This window comes from Rhineura floridana, chromosome 14 (genome assembly GCF_030035675.1).
Source record: "Rhineura floridana isolate rRhiFlo1 chromosome 14, rRhiFlo1.hap2, whole genome shotgun sequence".
Taxonomy (NCBI): Eukaryota; Metazoa; Chordata; class Lepidosauria; order Squamata; family Rhineuridae; genus Rhineura; species Rhineura floridana.
This window is the reverse complement of record NC_084493.1, coordinates 279953-296681: the sequence shown is the minus strand read 5'-3', so window position 1 is coordinate 296681 and position 16729 is coordinate 279953. Positions and strand designations below refer to the sequence as shown.

At 48.3% G+C, this 16729-nt stretch overlaps 1 protein-coding gene across 3 annotated transcripts in view; it reads right to left on the bottom strand.

The window, feature by feature from the left end:
* The window catches only part of MAP1A (microtubule associated protein 1A), a 51937-nt gene that overhangs the window by 22181 nt on the left and 13027 nt on the right, over positions 1–16729 (bottom strand). The window contains exon 1 of one of the 3 annotated variants that reach the window (XM_061595104.1): positions 8572–8647. The exons of the other annotated variants lie outside the window; for them this stretch is intronic. The gene's annotated coding sequence lies outside the window, so the exon portion shown is untranslated. Of the gene's footprint in view, positions 1–8571; positions 8648–16729 lie in introns of those variants that run through there. 3 annotated transcript variants of the gene reach the window in all.

Sequence of the window (16729 nt, the reverse complement as noted above, 5' to 3'; positions counted from 1 at the left end):
ATTTAGAAAGGGAAGAGGCACCAGAGATCATATTGCAAACATACGTTGGATATGGAACTGACCAAGGAATTTCAGAAGAAAATCACACTGTGCTTTACAGATTACAGCAAAGCCTTTGACTGTGTAGATCATGAAAAACTATGGAATGCTTTAAAAGAAATGGGGGTGCCACAGCATCTCATTGTCCTGATGCGTAACCTATACTCTGGACACGAGGCTACTGTAAGGACAGAATATGGAGAAACCAATTGGCTCCCATTCAGAAAGGGTGTGAGACAGGAGTGTATTTTATCACCCTATTTGTTTAATCTATATGCAGAACATATCATATGGAAAGCGGGATTGGAAAGATGAAGGAGGTGTGAAAATTGGAGCGAGAAATATCAATAATTTAAAATATGCAGATGATACCATACTCTTAGCAGAAACCAGTAACGATCTGAAACGAATGCTGATGAAAGTTAAAGAGGAAAGCACAAAAGCAGGACTACAGCTGAACCTCAAGAAGACTAAAGTAATGACAACAGAAGATTTATGTAACTTTAAAGTTGACAATGGGGACATTGAACTTGTCAAGGATTATCAATACCTCGGCACAGTCATTAACCAAAATGGAGACAACAGTCAAGAAATCAGAAGAAGGCTAGGACGGGGGAGGGCAGCTATGAGAGAACTAGAAAAGGTCCTCAAATGCAAAGATGTGTCACTGAAGACTAAAGTCGGGATCATTCAGACCATGATATTCCTGATCTCTATGTATGGATGTGAATGTTGGACAGTGAAAAAAGCGGATAAGAGAAAAAGCAACTCATTTGAAATGTGTTGGAGGAGAGCTTTGCGCATACCACGAACAGAGAAAAAGACAAATAATTGGGTGTTAGAACAAATTAAACCAGAAGTATCACTAGAAGCTAAAATGATGAAACTGAGGTTATCCTACTTTGGACACATCATGAGAAGACATGATTCACTAGAAAAGACAATAATGCTGAGAAAAACAGGAGGGAGTAGAAAAAGAGGAAGACCAAGCAAGAGTTGGATTGATTCCATAAAGGAAGCCACAGACCTGAACTTACAAGATCTGAACAGGGTGGTTCACGACAGATGCTACTGGAAGTGGCTGATTCATAGGGTCTCCATAAGTCATGATTGACTTGAAGGCACATAACAACAACAACCTAAGAAGAGACCTGCAGCAGCTGGATCAGGCCAAGGGGCCCCGTCCAGCTCAGCATCCTGTTCTCACAGAGGCTACCACCAGAGATACAGAGCCACTACAAAAAAATCCTCATCTCTAGTGCCCGTCAGCCTGCCGGATCTTGGCAGCAGGCCTGCAAGGAGGCCTACAGAAGGCCACGGCAGGTTCATAAGCGCACTGGTAGCCCTTCAGATAACCTGGTCCCAAACTATTTAGGGCTTTAAAGCTCAAGACCAGCATTTTAAATTAAGCTCAGGAGCAAGTAACAGCCAAATGCAGCTGGCACAGAATTGGTGCCATATTTATTTATTTAAATGTCTTTCTGGTTTATGTTATGTACAATATAAAAACAACATACATTAAAACAAAAATACAATGTAAAACCAATAAAGCAACAGTGTAAAAGCAAATAAAACAAGAGATTTAGGTAATTCATACACATAAAACAGGGTCCAATCTCATGGCTCAAAGAACTGGTTCCGTTTTATGCCCTGACATGCATTCTGTACCAGATGAAGTTTCTTTAAAGGCAGCCCCACATAGAGTGTATTAGAGTAGTCTAGTAGGCTACTATATAGGGCTGCCTTGGAAGCGTTAGATCAACTGATGCTGCTATATACACTCTGCATTTGCTGCAGTCTATTTCCAAATGAAATTTGAAAGGTTGATTATGGAGGTGATAAGGCCCTACAATGATGTGGGGTCCTGTATACTTAAAGAACCTGCATGGTCCTGCTCTATCTCCCACCACCATCTGAAGTAATTACACAGGCCAGGGCCTTCTTGCCTGTGGTGCCATGACTCTGGAAATCCCTGCCCTGGGAGGCCTGCCTAGCCCCTTCTTCCCTTTCAGTTTTCCAGAGGCGAGTAAAGAGCATTGTGTTTAGACAGCTCTTCCGTTTGAAGTTATCAGTACCCACCTGTAATTTAGTGGCAAATTCAGAAGTGCAGGGTCCCTTCATAGTAGTCACAGCCATGCCCCCGTCTAAAATTGTACAGCCTTCTAGGATTATAGAATAATCTGGGCAGGTTTGAATGCTGCTTTGTGCTTCTCAATTACTGTCACCATTTGACTGTCCTGTAGGAACTAATAGGAACTCCTTTCACTCTGACTGGCTCCAATCAGCAGGAAACAGCAACAAAACAAGTTAGAAGACTCTTTTCAGTGGCTAACACACTGCGCTTTGATATTGATTGGCTCATAGGATGCTGGAGTATAGGGACCTTGCTGGGACCCAGCTCCCCCCCCCAAAAAAAGAAGAAGTCTAAGGCCCCCTCCAAAAACCTGGAAGACTATACCCCTGGTACCCACTAACCAGTTAGGAGCAATTTGGTTTTTCTTTTTGTGCGTGTTCTTTCGCTGTTCTTATTTTATTCTATTGCTGTTTTTTATTGTACATCATTGGGGGGCTTTGCTGGATAGTGGCTTATAAATCACAGTAAAAACCTGCCAGTGAAGCATCTATTGGGCCTAATGCAAAAGGTTCTAAAGTCTTGAGGAACAATCTTAGAAGGGAAAAGATGTTTCCATCCAGGGTTGTTAAAACAAAAAGAGATTGTGAAGAGCTCAAACAGGACATCCCCAAAGTAAGTGAATGGGTGGTAAAACGGCAAATGCAATTTAATGTGAGCAAGTGTAAAGAGATGCATGTCAGGGCATAAAAATCTTAATTTCACATATACACTCATGGGGTCTCAACTGACAGTGACTGACCAAGAACGAGACATTGGGAGCATAGTGGATAGCTTGATGAAAGTGTTGACCCAGTGTGTGGCAGCTGTGAAAAAGGGAAATTCCATGCTAGGGATCATTAGGAAAAGTACTGAAAATAAAACTGCCAATATTGTAATGCCGTTATACAACTCTACGGTGCGACTGAATTTGGAATACTGTGGATAGTTCTGGTCACCTCATCTCAAAAGGGATATCATAGAGCTGGAAAAGTTTCAGAAAAGGGCAACAAAGATGATCAAGGGGATGGAGCGACTCCCCTGTGAGGAAAGGTTGCAGCATTTGAGGCTTTTTAGTTAAAAGAAAAGACAAGTAAGAAGTGACATGATAAAGTTTATAAAATTATGCATGGAGTGGATAGAGAGCAGTGTTCTCCCTCTCTCATAATACTAGAACTCATGGACATCAAACGAAGCTGAATGCTGGATGATTCAGGACAGACAAAAGAGAGTACGTTTTCAATGCAGCACATAGTTAATCTATGGAACTCACCCACAGAGGCGGTGTGATGGCCACCAACTGGGACAGCTTTAAACGAGGATGAGACCAAGTCATGGAGGATAATGGTATCAAAAGCTACTAGCCACAACAGCTGTGCTCTGCCTCCACAATCAGAGGCAGCCTGCTTCTGAATAGAAGTTGCTGGAAGCCACAGGTGGGGAGAGTGCTCTTGCCCTCAGGTCCTTCTTGCGGGCCTTTTCCCATTGCGGGGCATCACGCTGGCCACTGTGAGGATAGGATGCCGACGAAGATGGGCCATTGGCCTGCTCCAGCAGGCTCTTATGTCCTTATGCCCTTAAGACTACGAAAGGGTCAAATATGTACATTTGCCCAGACAATGGCCAGAAAGAACAGCAGGGAGATGAGTGGTTGCCTGCCCCCATTGCTAGTCCAAGGGATGCTGTGATGAGGTTAGCCACTATCACAGGGATATTGAGTTATCCCTAATGAAAGAAATAGCAGTGGGGGGCATCATTAAGAAAATAACAGTGTGGGAAGGATTAAAAACTTTCCCCAACACCGTGGCTCCAACCTGAATCCTACATGTACACGCCCCCAGTTTTGACAAAATTCTAAAGAAAGAGGATGCCTACAGACAGCTCTCAAGAACTTGGGACATGAAGTGCCAAATCAGGACACTAGGTGGCATTGGAGGTCTTCCTGGAATAAACCACGCGAACAGCAACTGGGAATACTTTGCCTCATTTGTGTTCTGCCCAGTTAACTTCATTGCTAGGCTGCAAGGAAAACCAACCCAGCACCCCCTCTACTTTTGCCGTAAGCCATTCATGTCAATGCGGATAGGTCAGGCCCTTTGGGGAAGGGGCAGAACAGCAGGTGGGCCAAGGGAGAGCCCTCAGCTGCCGTGACAGCACAGTTACAGGGGCGAAATGGAGCGAGTCCATCCGTCCCTGTCTCTGGCTGCAGCTTACAATGGGTGTCAGACCCAGGCACCAGCACAGCCAGACAAAGCACAAAGCCATCATCTGTTTGGATCCCTGGATGTCGCTCTGGTGGCGACAGATGACAGCTTCTCACCCAAGCAAGAGCACAGAGTTGCTGACCCCATGGGGGAAAAAGACAGAGAGAAACTCTGGCTCTGGGAGAATTTTGCCATCTTTCATTCACTCCCCAGTGTTGGCCAGAAGCTTGGGGGTCCTGACTGATGAGCCCCCCTCTCTCCAGGAATTTATCCACTCTTTTTTTAATCCACAAATGGCCTGCCTTCACAGCATTCTGCAGCAGCAAGCAGTCCTAGCTGAGGAACTGCCTACCAGAAATTGATGGGCCAAAGTGAGCCAGAGGAAAGACCAAGAGCCTCCCACTCCTCTTCCACCCAAGGCTAAAGCAGGGGACTGTGGTCTGGCACCCTCAAAGTCCCTGCAGCAGCAGCCATTCCCCCTGCCTTTGGCCCTAGAGGCAGCAGCTCACCCGCCCTCTGGAGGGAGAGCAGAGGCCCTGTGGTGCAGCCAGGTGGCATACAGCAGCACGGAGAGAATGCAGGTGTGCGGCAAGTGATGTGGCAACCCTTTAAATAATGTTTCTATCAGTGAAGCAGCCTAAGTCCTGCAGCCTTTGATTTGTCTCCTTGCACTTGGACAATTCTCATAATGAATGAGGAACACCCAAAGATCTGTGTTTGGACTGGCACTTCTTAACTTGCTCAAAGTAGTCTTCCAGAGTTTGGGGATTTGATGCCACCAATATGCTGACGACACTCAACTCTATCTTTCCTTTCCATCTAAATCCAACATTTTTTTTAACTCCTACATTAGTGTTTGGAGTCAGCAATTGATTGGATGTGGCCTAACAAAGTGAAGTTTAATCACAACAAGGCAGATGTGTTCCTGGTCAAAGAATAGCAGATTGAGGAATGGGGATTCAATCTATCTTGGCTGGGGTTGCACTCCCCTTGAAAGCTCAGACTGGCAGTTTGGGTGTGCTCCCAGATCCCACCTTAAACCTGGATGTCCAGGTCTTGCTGATGGCCACAAGCATCTTTGCTCAGCTGAGACCAGTGTGTCAATTGCACACATTCCTGGATATTGTTAGAAGCAGCCATGGTGACGCATGGCCATGGTTTCATCTTGTTTGGACTACTTTAACATCCTCTTCATCGAACTGCCTCTGAAGAGTACTCACAAGCGTCGGCTAGTTCGGAATGCTGCAGCCCAGCTGTGGAGAAGGGCAGCTTCAGGGAGCAGCAGACTCCATTGTCACAACAGCTTCACCAGACCTGTGTTTCCAGGCCCAACTCAAACTGTTGATTATACATTTGTATAATCCCTAGACCACTTGGGACCAGGTTGCCTGAAAGACTACTCTTCTCCCAGCCAAGATAGATTGAATCCCCATTCCTTAATCTGTTATTCTTTGACCAGGACATCCAATGAAACTGACTGCTGGAAGATACAGGGCAGACACAAGGAAGCACTTCTTAGCACAGCACGCAAATCATGGAATTGATGGCCAAATGATGTAGTGATAGTCACCAATTTAGGTGACTTTAAAAGAGGATTATTAGACAAATTGATAGAGGATCAGTCTCTGAGTGGTTACTTGCCACGATGGCTCCAGTATCAAAGGTCTCTGAATACCAGGCACTGGGAAACACAAGGAAGAAAGGGGTCTTACGCTCCTGTCCTGCTTCTGAGCTTCCTGTAGACATCCGGGAAACCAAAATGCTGGACATACAGGCATTTGGTGTAATCCAGCATTAGTCTTGTATACTTAGCACTCCATTTAAAGTTTTAAAACTTAGAAGTTCCTCAGCAGGCTCCAAAAAAAAAATCCAAATTAATGAATTTTAACAGCATCCATTCTGGTAATTTACTATCTATTTAAGAAAAGTATTTGTTTTCTCTCCTTTCCATGCAGATATCCAAAATAGTTAACAGCATTAAAACAATAAAGTACAAGCAAGGAAGAGTCAGCATTCCACAGGACACACCTTTGTGAATGCAAAATTATTTTCATCCTGGGGTGTAAAGTGCATTTCAAAATTTGCACAGTACATTGGCCTCCTAAGTAGGGTCTGCAGTGACCAAATACAGAGCAACACAGGATGAGGCCTTATACCGAATCACTCAGGCAATTAGTCCATTTAGCTCAGTATTGTCTGCAATGGCTGGCGATGGCTGGTTTTCAGGCGGGGGTTGGGGACATTCCTGGCCTTACCTGGAAATGCTGCCTGAGACTGAGCAAATGCACAACCACTGAGCCACACCCCTTTCCCTTTGAGAACTGGAGGAGAGGGGAGGAGATCCTGGGTGCAAATCCTGCATTTCTTTCCCCACAACTAATCTAATCCTTGCCCTTAAGGGAAACTGCACAACACTTCTGAGTGTATGTCCGAAGAGAACGTCCCCAACTCTTGCACACAGATTAAGATTTCAGTCCTACACGTGCCTAACTGAAAGTAAGTCCCATTGAACTCAGTGAGGTTTACTTCCAAGTAGCCAAGGACAGGATTGCAACCAGGCTTCCTGGCTCCTTTTATCAGCCTACAACCTTCGACAATCAAACAGATTTTCTTCTTCACTGCTGAAGGTTCTGCAGTGGGCAGCCATATGAAGCCGCTGCAAGTTTCTGCATGAGAAGCGCCCCCTTTGGAGCACCCTGAGATTTTGCTTTCTTTCCATTCTGCCAATAAAGAGGTGTGTGTGACTCAAAAGTCTCCTCCTCCTCCCTACCACCAAGCTGATCCAGTAATGATAGCGCCTTGCTTAGGACACAATCCAGTCAAATGTGAGCACCTTCAAGCCCCACTGACTTGTGCTTAGACAGATGCTCTAGGAGCTTCAGACAGTGACCATCATTATGCAGAAAGAACAGCCGTCCATCAGCAGGAGGCTGGCTTTCTCTGGCAAGGCCCACCTGGCAAGGAAAACACAGGAGGGCAGACAAAAGAAAGGACTTCTTCACACAGCACAGAGATAAACTCTGGAATTCATTCCCACGTGATGGGGTGATGGCCACCAACCTGGGTGGCTTTAAAAGTGGATTGGACAAATGCATGGAGGAGACTATTAGGCCACCAGAACCATGTTCCACCTCCAGAGTCGGAGGCGGCGGCTGGGAATCACAAGTGGGGAGAGTGCCCTTGCGCTACTGCCCTTCCTGCGGGCTTCCCATTGGGGCCTCTGGCTGGTTACTAAGAGAACAGGGCACTGAACTAGACGGGCCCCTTTTGGCGTGATCCATCTTCAAGGGTCTTCATGGGTGTTCTCATGACTTGACTCAGGAAGGGGCTCCCATGCCTTGAGAGGAAGGAGGGAGCAAGAGAGCACCTGACCTGGCAGGCAGAAAAAAAGCTCAGGAGGGGATCTGGCCTCAGCGCCAGCAGCACCCTGAGGACAGCGTTCTCCCTGGCACCCAAAGGTGAAGGGGGCACCCCAGTTGGAGAAGGAGCTTCCAGCCAGCCAGCCAGCTGCTGCACCCGGCAATTCTACCCCGGCGAAGGGGGCTGGGCAAACTGGGGGCGGGTGAGGGGAGCCCTGCCCTTCCAGCGGGCATGTCCCCTTCTCCTCCTGCCCGGGGTCACAAGGCCCCGCCGGGGCGGCTTTCAGGCTAGAGCCGCAAGCCCCGGGACCCTGCTCAGGAGCTCTTGGAGAGCCCCGATCCCCTGGGGAAGGTCCCCTCCTCCGAGCCGGACTCCGCCGGACTCCCTCTTGGCCTCCTGGCACCAGGCGCCTCTGCTAGCCCGGGCCAGCCTCTGCCGCCCCCCGCACTCGGAGCAGGCGGGCGCCAGCTGCAGAATTTGCCGCAGTGTGCGCGCCTGGCGCGCGCGCGCAGGAGCCGCCCCCGCCGCCCTCCCCCTCCCCTTTGCGAAAGCAAAAGGGGCGCTGGCCGAACCCCCTACCCCCCGCAGCGGCCTTCCTCGGCGAGCTCCCGCCTTCAGGAGCAAAGGCACCGGCACCTTCCCGCCTCACAAAGGAGCCCGGGAGGCCCGTCTGTCCCAACGCGCCCCCCCCGCCCCCGCGAGCGAGAGAGATTAGGGTGCGGCGGCTCGGCAGGTTTCCCCTCCCCCAGTTCACTAATAACGGGGCAGCCCCTCCGCTGCGCTTCAGCCGGGGCGGCCCTCCTCCCTGCGCGCAGGATGCGCCCGAGCCAGCCCGCCCCGATCCCTTAGGGCACGTACCGTGTTTGGCCTTGGCGGCGCGGCGCGTCCCTCCGCCCTCGGATGCGCAGCGCGACGATGCCGGCCGGGCCTGGGCTGTGCCAGGCGGCAGCTGCTGTCAGCGCAAGGCGGCGGCGAGGAGGAGGAGGAGCTGCTCCCCCCCCCCCCGGCTGGTTTAACCCTTCGTGAGCCGCGGCCGATGGAATTCTACTTGGCGACCCCCAGGCCTCCGAAGACTCCATTCCGCAACCCTGCAACGTACTGGAGGTGCAGGGCCTACCGCAGCCCTCTCTCCGACTGAGTATCCACGCAGAGCCAAAGACCAACATGGAAACTTGGGAGCTCCCCTCCGCAGGGCCCGAGGCGGGGGAGACAACCGCTGTTCTAGGGGATGCCCCCCCCCGGTCTGTAATGCATTAACAGGGCAATCCTAGACGTCTCTACTCAAAATCCCATATAGGATTGCAGTGTAAGATTGTCAGGGTAGGAAAGAAAGGGGGCCTGTATTTCCGTGCATGAAAATGATGCTCAGTTGCAGAGGGAATTGTTTTGGGGACAGGATTTGGTTTACCTGATGTGCTTCAGCATAGATCATAAGCAGCTCAATCAGATCTGAAAGCAGTTGACCTCTCTGAAGAAGCCATATGGGCCTTGCTGAAAAATCTCCACATTTGGTGCCCGCAGTAAACCAGACTAAGAGCCACCCTTTGCATGCTGGTGTGTTTTAATCTTTCTTTTAGTCTACTGCTGTTTTTAATCATTTTTAAAAATGTTTTTAATTGCTTGTTTGTAACTGTTTTTTGTTAATTTTAATATTTCTTGTAAACCACTTAGAGGTGTTTCATAATCGCAATATATAAATTTTGTTAAATAAATAAAATAAAAATAGTCCACTTCATGAGATACACGAAATCTTATCTAATCTGAGCTGCTGGTTTATATGACTATTCATTAGGCTAGGGTTCATCTCCCTTTTAAATTCATTTGTTCCATGATAGCCACCTTAAGGTCAGTTACTGAGTTCCCTGGAGGGCTGAAATGTTCATCCACTGGTTTTCAAATATTGCTGTTTGTGAGATCTGATTTGTGTCCATTTTGCTTTTGTGTAGAGATAACTGTTTATCTTATGTAAGATGCAGAAGATCAGATATTGTCCTGGCAAACACATCTGAGTTTTGCCTCTGTCCAGCACTGGGAAATCTGTATAGGGTGACTGGGACATTGGAGCTGTCATCAACATAATGCATTTCTCCCAGTCAGTGCAGCAAAACGTCAGGGAATGAAGTTTATAGAGGAACACACCCAGCTTCGAGTGGCTGGCTCCAGATAGCTGGCCAGTGCACAGAGCCTACATGAGTAGAGGTATATTTTCAACTTTGGAAATAAATCAACGTGCAGACAGACTTCGAATTCCAGCCTCTTTATACAAGAAAGTCATGGAAAAGATTCATGCCTTCACCTATGGGACTTGACAGCTGCCTGTAATGACTTGAAAATATGTAACAACCTGAAATGAGCACACAACTGAAGTCCTGTATGGAACAGTGTAAGAAGTGCTTATCTAATGATAAACAGCAATCAAAAGGCACATTGTCTCCACCATTAACTCTCCAATAACTATCGTATAGCTCTCTCACCATAAGAACGTAAGAAGAGCTGTGCAGGATCAGGCCAGTGGTCCATCCAGTCCAGCATCCTGTTCTCACAGGGGCCAGCCAGATGCCCTTGGGAAGTGCACAAGCAGGACCTGAGTGCAAAGAGCACTCTCCCCTCCTGCAATTTTCAGCAACTGGTATTTGGAAACATACTGCCTGTGACTGGTAGGCAGGGAGGGGGAGTGGCAGTTATTTATCAGGAGTCTTTGATTTTTGCCAGACCCCCCCTCCACGAGACCAAGTTTGTTGACTGCATGTACTGGAGGTTGGGCTCAAAGGGCAGTTTAGGGATTCTGCTTGTGTACCGCCCACCCCGCTGCACAGCAGACTCCCTGACCGAGGTGCTCGAGGTTGTCTCTGGTGTGCGGGTCCTCTCCCCCAACCTATTGGTTTTGGGGGATTTTAATCTACATGCCGAGGCGGCTCTCATAGGAGCTCCTCGGGATTTCATGGAAACCATGACTTCCTGGGAACTGCACCTTAGTAATACTGAGCCCACCCATGTAGCCGGTCATGCTCTTGACCTTGTGTTTGTCTTGGGAGGGCGAGGAAGTGCTCTGAAAGTGGGGGCCGTTGTTGCTAAACCCGTGCCATGGTCAGATCACTATCTGGTAAACATGGATCTCTCAATGCCGCACACCCTCCGCAGGGGACAGGGACCTATTAGAATGGTCCGCCCCAGACGCCTGATGAAGCCTAAGGGATTCCTGAATGCGCTGGGAGATTTGGAGTTGTCTGAAGGTCGCCCGGTCGAAACCCTGATGACGGAGTGGAATAGGGAGATCACCGGGGCTATAGACCGGGTGGCTCCGAAATGTCCTCTCCCCCTGAATAGAACTCAGACTGCACCCTGGTATACACCACGGCTGCGAGGTCTGAGACGGGAGGTGAGACGACTAGAGCGCCGGGGGCGGAAATCTCGTTCCAAAGGCGATCGGACACTGGTTAGAGCAGCAATAGCAAGTGGCAACAAAGGCAACAAAGAAAGATTTCTTTGCTGCCTCTATTGCGTCTGCAGAGTGTTGTCCCAGGAGGTTGTTCCAAGTGGTCCGAAGCCTGGTCGGTCCAGTTGCGCAGGAACCCATGGAACATTCTAAAGCCGCCTGTGACACATTTGCCAAACACTTTGCAGATAAAATTGAGCGCCTGAAGAGCACGATTCCGTATACCGTGGATACAGGCAGTATGCCAAAGTCGGCCAGTTGCATTCCGGTCCGGTGGGATCGGTTTCAGCCTCTTCCCTCTGAGGAAGTGGACAAGGTGCTCTCTACTATGAGGCCGACCACTTGTTTGCTTGATCCTTGCCCTACATGGCTCATTTTGGGCTGTAAAGAGGAACTGAGCGAAGGGATCAAGGCAGTGGTGAATGCTTCCTTAGAAGAAGGGGCAGTGCCATTAGCCCTCAAGGAGGTGGTAATAAAGCCCATTCTGAAAAAGTCCTCCTTGGATCCCCAAGAGTTGAACAACTTTCGCCCAGTCTCTAATCTACCATTCTTGGGCAAGGTGATCGAGCGAGTGGTGGCCAATCAGTTACAGACACACTTGGATGAAGCAGATTATTTGGATCCGTTCCAATCGGGCTTCAGGACTGGACATGGAACTGAAACAGCCTTGGTTACTCTGGTGGATGATTTAAAGAGGGCGTTGGATAAGGGAGAACATACATTCCTCGTCTTCCTGGATCTCTCAGCGGCTTTTGATACCGTCGACCACGGTATCCTTCTAGATCGCCTGAAGAGAATTGGAATGGGGGCACTGTTTTACGGTGGTTCCGTTCCTATCTCTCAGATAGACATCAACGGGTGGCATTGGGGGATGAGGTTTCAGACCCTTGGCCTCTCAATTGTGGTGTGCCACAGGGTTCTATCCTCTCTCCCATGCTATTCAACATCTATGTAAAGACGCTGGGAGCCATCATCAGGAGATTTGGGCTGCGGTGTCACCAATATGCGGATGACACCCAGCTCTATCTCTCGTTTAAGTCCTCACCAGAGATGGCTGTGGAGACCATTTCCAAGTGCCTGGAGTCAGTAAGCGAATGGATGGGAGGAAATAGGCTGAAACTAAACCCTGACAAGACCGAGGTGCTGTTTGTGGGAGATAGGAGAAGGTTAGGAGATATAGACCTGGTGCTCAATGGGGTAAAATTGCCCCTGAAGGACCAGGTCCGCAGCCTCGGGGTCATTCTTGATTCCCAGCTGTCCATGGAGGCTCAGGTTTTGGCAGTGAGCCGGGCAGCTTGGTATCAATTACATCTAATACAGAGGCTACGACCCTACCTTCCTGTTCATCTCCTCCCACGGGTGGTGCATGCCCAGGTCTCCTCTCGCTTGGACTACTGTAATGCGCTCTACGTTGGGTTACCCTTGAAAACGGTCCGGAAATTACAGCTGGTACAGAACGTGGCGGCACGTTTGATTAAGAACAGCCGTCGCCATGATCACATCACTCCAGTGTTAGAAGACCTACACTGGTTACCAGTTGTCTACCGGGCCCAATTCAAGGTGTTGGTATTAACCTTTAAAGCCCTATACGGTCTCGGCCCAGTTTATCTGAAGGAACGCCTACAGCATCAACAAATGAGCCGCCTGACGAGATCAGCCACTCAAGACCTTCTCTCGGTCCCACTAGTTAAAACAGCTAGGCTGGTGTGGACCAGAGAGAGGGCATTTTCGATTGTGGCCCCCGCCCTCTGGAACTCTCTGCCTTATGATCTCCGCCATGCCCCCTCCCTGCTGAGTTTTCGCCAAGCTTTGAAAACCTGGCTATTCAGGCAGGCCTACTAGATCCCTATCTGTTATGGCTATGGGTGGTCTTAGTTTAAATTGTATTAAGGTTCCCGGTTTTATATGTGTATTTTATATATTGTATGTTATTTTAATTTGTACGCCGCCTAGAGTGGCCGCTCATGCGGCCAGATAGGCGGCTTAGAAATAAAATTTTATTATTATTATTATTATTATCATGGCTAGTAGCCATTGATAGCCTTATCCCACATGAACTTGTCTAATCCTCTTTTAAAGCCATCCATGTTGGTGGCCATCACTGCCTCTTGTGGAAGCGAGTTCCATAGTTTAACTCTGCGCTGTGTGAAGGAGGACTTCCTTGTGTCTGTCCTGAATCTTCCAACATTCAGCTTCATTGGATGTCCACAAGATCTAGTGTTATGAGAGAGGGAGAAAAACTTTCCTTTAGCCACTTTCTTCACACAACGTATAACTTTATGTACTTCTATCATGTCACCTCTTTTTAGCCTTTTCTCTAAATTAAAAACCCCCAAATGCTGCAACCTTTCCTCATAGGGGACTCGCTCCATCCCCTTGTTCATCTTGGTTGCCCTTTTCTGAACCTTTTCCAGCTCTACAATATTCTGTTTGTGGTGAGGCGACCAGAACTATCCGCAGTATTCCAAATGCGGTCACACCATGGAGCTGTTTAATGGCATTATGATATTGGCAGTTTCCCCCCCAATACTTTTCCTAATAATCCCTAGCATGGAATTTCCCTTTTCCACAGCTGCCTCACATGGGGTCAATACCATCAAGCTATCCATTATGACCCCAAGGTCTCATTCCTGTCAGTCACTGCCGGTTCAGACCTCATGAGTATATATACTAAGATTGTTTTGCTCCAATATGTATAACATTACACTTGTTGACATTGAATTGCAATTGCCATTTTACTGCCCATTCACTCAGGCCCTTTTAGAGCTCTTTGGAATCCTTTTTTAACAATATAGTATCATCAGCAAGCTTGGCCACTTCACTGCTCACCCCTAACTCTAGCTCAGTTATGAACAATTTAAAAAGCACACGAGGTCCCAATACCGATCCTTGGGGGACTCCACTTTCTACAGCCCTCCATTGGGAGAACTGTCCATTAATTCCCACCCTCTGCTCCCTCCTGCTTCACCAGTTCCTGACCCACAAGGGGACTTCTCCGCTTATTCCATGACTGCTAAGTTTACTCGGGAGTCTTTGGTGAAGCACCTTGTCGAAAGCTTTTTGAAAGTCCAAGTGCATTGTGTGTCAGGTCCCAGCCAGAAGAGTCGTCATCAGAGCCAGACCAGGAGGCTCCAATCTTGGACCCAGCTCTGGCTCAGGTTCCCTCTGTGGGTCCTATGATGAGGCTGCATATGGGCCATCTGCACCCCGGGCAAGATTGGCCTCTGACATCAAGGCTGAATGGGTGCCAAGGGATAGGAGTTGCCTCAAATGATTGGGACAGCTTGGGACCAGGATACCCAAAAGACCCTCCTATCCCTTATACGCCCAGTTGATCACTGCGCTCTGCAGGTGAGGGCCTTCTGCAGATATCATCTTATCAGGAGGTCCGTTCTGCACAACATAGGAAACAGACTTTTAGTGTGGTGGCACCTACACTGTGGAATTCCCTCTCCTTAAATATTAGATAGGCGCCATCTCCATTATCTTTTCAGCACCTGCTGAAAACAGGCCTCTTTCAACAAGCCTTTTACGTTGAGACCTTGTCCCAGTCTGTGTCAGAATTGCTTTTTAATATGTTTTTAACCTTTTTTTAAAAGATGTCTTGAAAGCTTTTAAAAATGTTTTTAAATATGTTTTGTTGTAATGTATTTTAAAGTCTGTTTTTATGATGTTTTAAAGTGTTTTAGTGCTTTTGTTTGCTGCCCTGGGCTCCTGCTGGGTGGAAGGGCGGGATATAAATCAAATAATAAATAAATAAATTCCCGCTGGAGAAGTGATGGACTGCAGGCCCGGTCTCCTTGGGAGTAAAGGATTTACTGGGAATAAAGGTCTGGCTGCAGGTGGTCAATGGGAGTCAGCTGAGGTTTGGGGTGTGGTTCCAGCAGCCCCAGCATAAAAACCCCAGTGCTAGGCTGGAAGAGCCGCTGGAACAATGTCTGTACACCTGCTCTGTCTGTGACCTGTCTGCTGATTGCCTGTTGACTCCTGACCTGACCTCGGAGTACTGCACACCTGTCTCTTGCCTTGCCCTTGCCCTGCATTGCCCACAGACTGCTTGGCTCATGACCTTGGACTGTTCTGACATTGCTTCTGGCCTTGCCCTTTGTTGTTGAGGATTCCAGTTTTGGGCTGGCCTGGATGCTGCCTTGGTGTTGCCCTCAAGTGTATTAGGCAGGGACGTTTCCTGCCTCCTGAGGAGCCTGGTGAGAACAGGACACTATGCCAACTGGATAGCCTCTGTCTACAAGTTGGTTAACACCCTTAAAGAACTACTATACGTTAGTGGGACAGGACATACCCTTGCAGAAGCTGTGATGGTTCTGCTTCGGTAAGGCTTGGTTCACTACAAGCTTGTTTATCTTATCTTGAATAATGTTTTCTACCAGCTTTCCAGAGACTGACCTGTAATTTCCGGGATCCCCCATGGCTTCCTTTTTAAAGAGTGGCATGACATTGGCCTCTTTCCAGTCCTCAGGTACGGAGGAAGATCTGAGGAACAAGTTGTCTGCTTGGAGCTGTCCAAGGTCCTGCAACTCCAGCCAGCTACTGGCTAGCAGACTCCTGTTCCACCCAGAGGAGTTCATTGTGCTCCAAAGGCTCTCACTTGTGTCTAGGTCAGGACACTGACCCTAGAATGACAGTAGCATCCCAGTACACTCTGGGATACAGCAAGTATGGTACCAGCCAGCCCTTTGCTCCCCCTTCTTAAGTCACCAGCAGAGCCAGTGGCTTTCAAACAGCTTGTTTTAAAGGAGGGAAGTGAAACCATGGTCAGGGCATAGGACACAGGAAGTGCCTTATACTGCGTTAGACCAGTGGTCCATCTAGCTCAGTCCTGCCTATACTGATAAGCAGCACCTCCTGCCTTCAGATGCCATTGGGGACTGACCCTGGGACCTTCTGCATGCAAAGCAGATGCTTTGCCATTGAGTTCCAGCCCTTCCCCCCAAAAAACCCCAATTGCAGTCCCTGAAAGTCTTCATTGAAATGGCTGTCCCAATTTGCCATTTACTAATGTGGATGGCTGGTTTGGTTTGGATCAGATCACCTGATATTTCCAGCTACATCTCTCTGGATGCCAGACCATCATTTCCAACTTAATATTTCAGTTTCAGTTGGCAACATTACTCTTCAGTCTCTCCCAACAAGTTAGAGAGTCTTGCCATCACCGTCCCTTTCTGATCTGGTTAAGGGCTGTTGGTTCTCTACCGTTTCCAGATGTTCCTTGTCTAACTTTATTTATTTGCCTGCATTCTCCCCTTTGGTCTCTCTGCAGATCAAGCACGCACTCATCTTACTGAACTTCCATAGCTTGTGCTATTCTGCATTTGTGGCCCAGCTTTCCTCCTTTAAGTAGTTGGCTTTAGCTCTAGCTGTCTTCAAGAAATCACTAAAGAACACCTCTCCCCCCGTTCCTCTTGATGCTCTGTTTCACTTTTTATTGCCCTTCTTTCTATCCTAGATTAGGGTACAACCCTATAAAGAGAAGTGGCTGCAACATATGGTGGAAGCCCTGTGACGCTGGCAGAAGAGACACCAGCATAAATGCAAGAATCAATGGTTGCAACTGCATGTGGG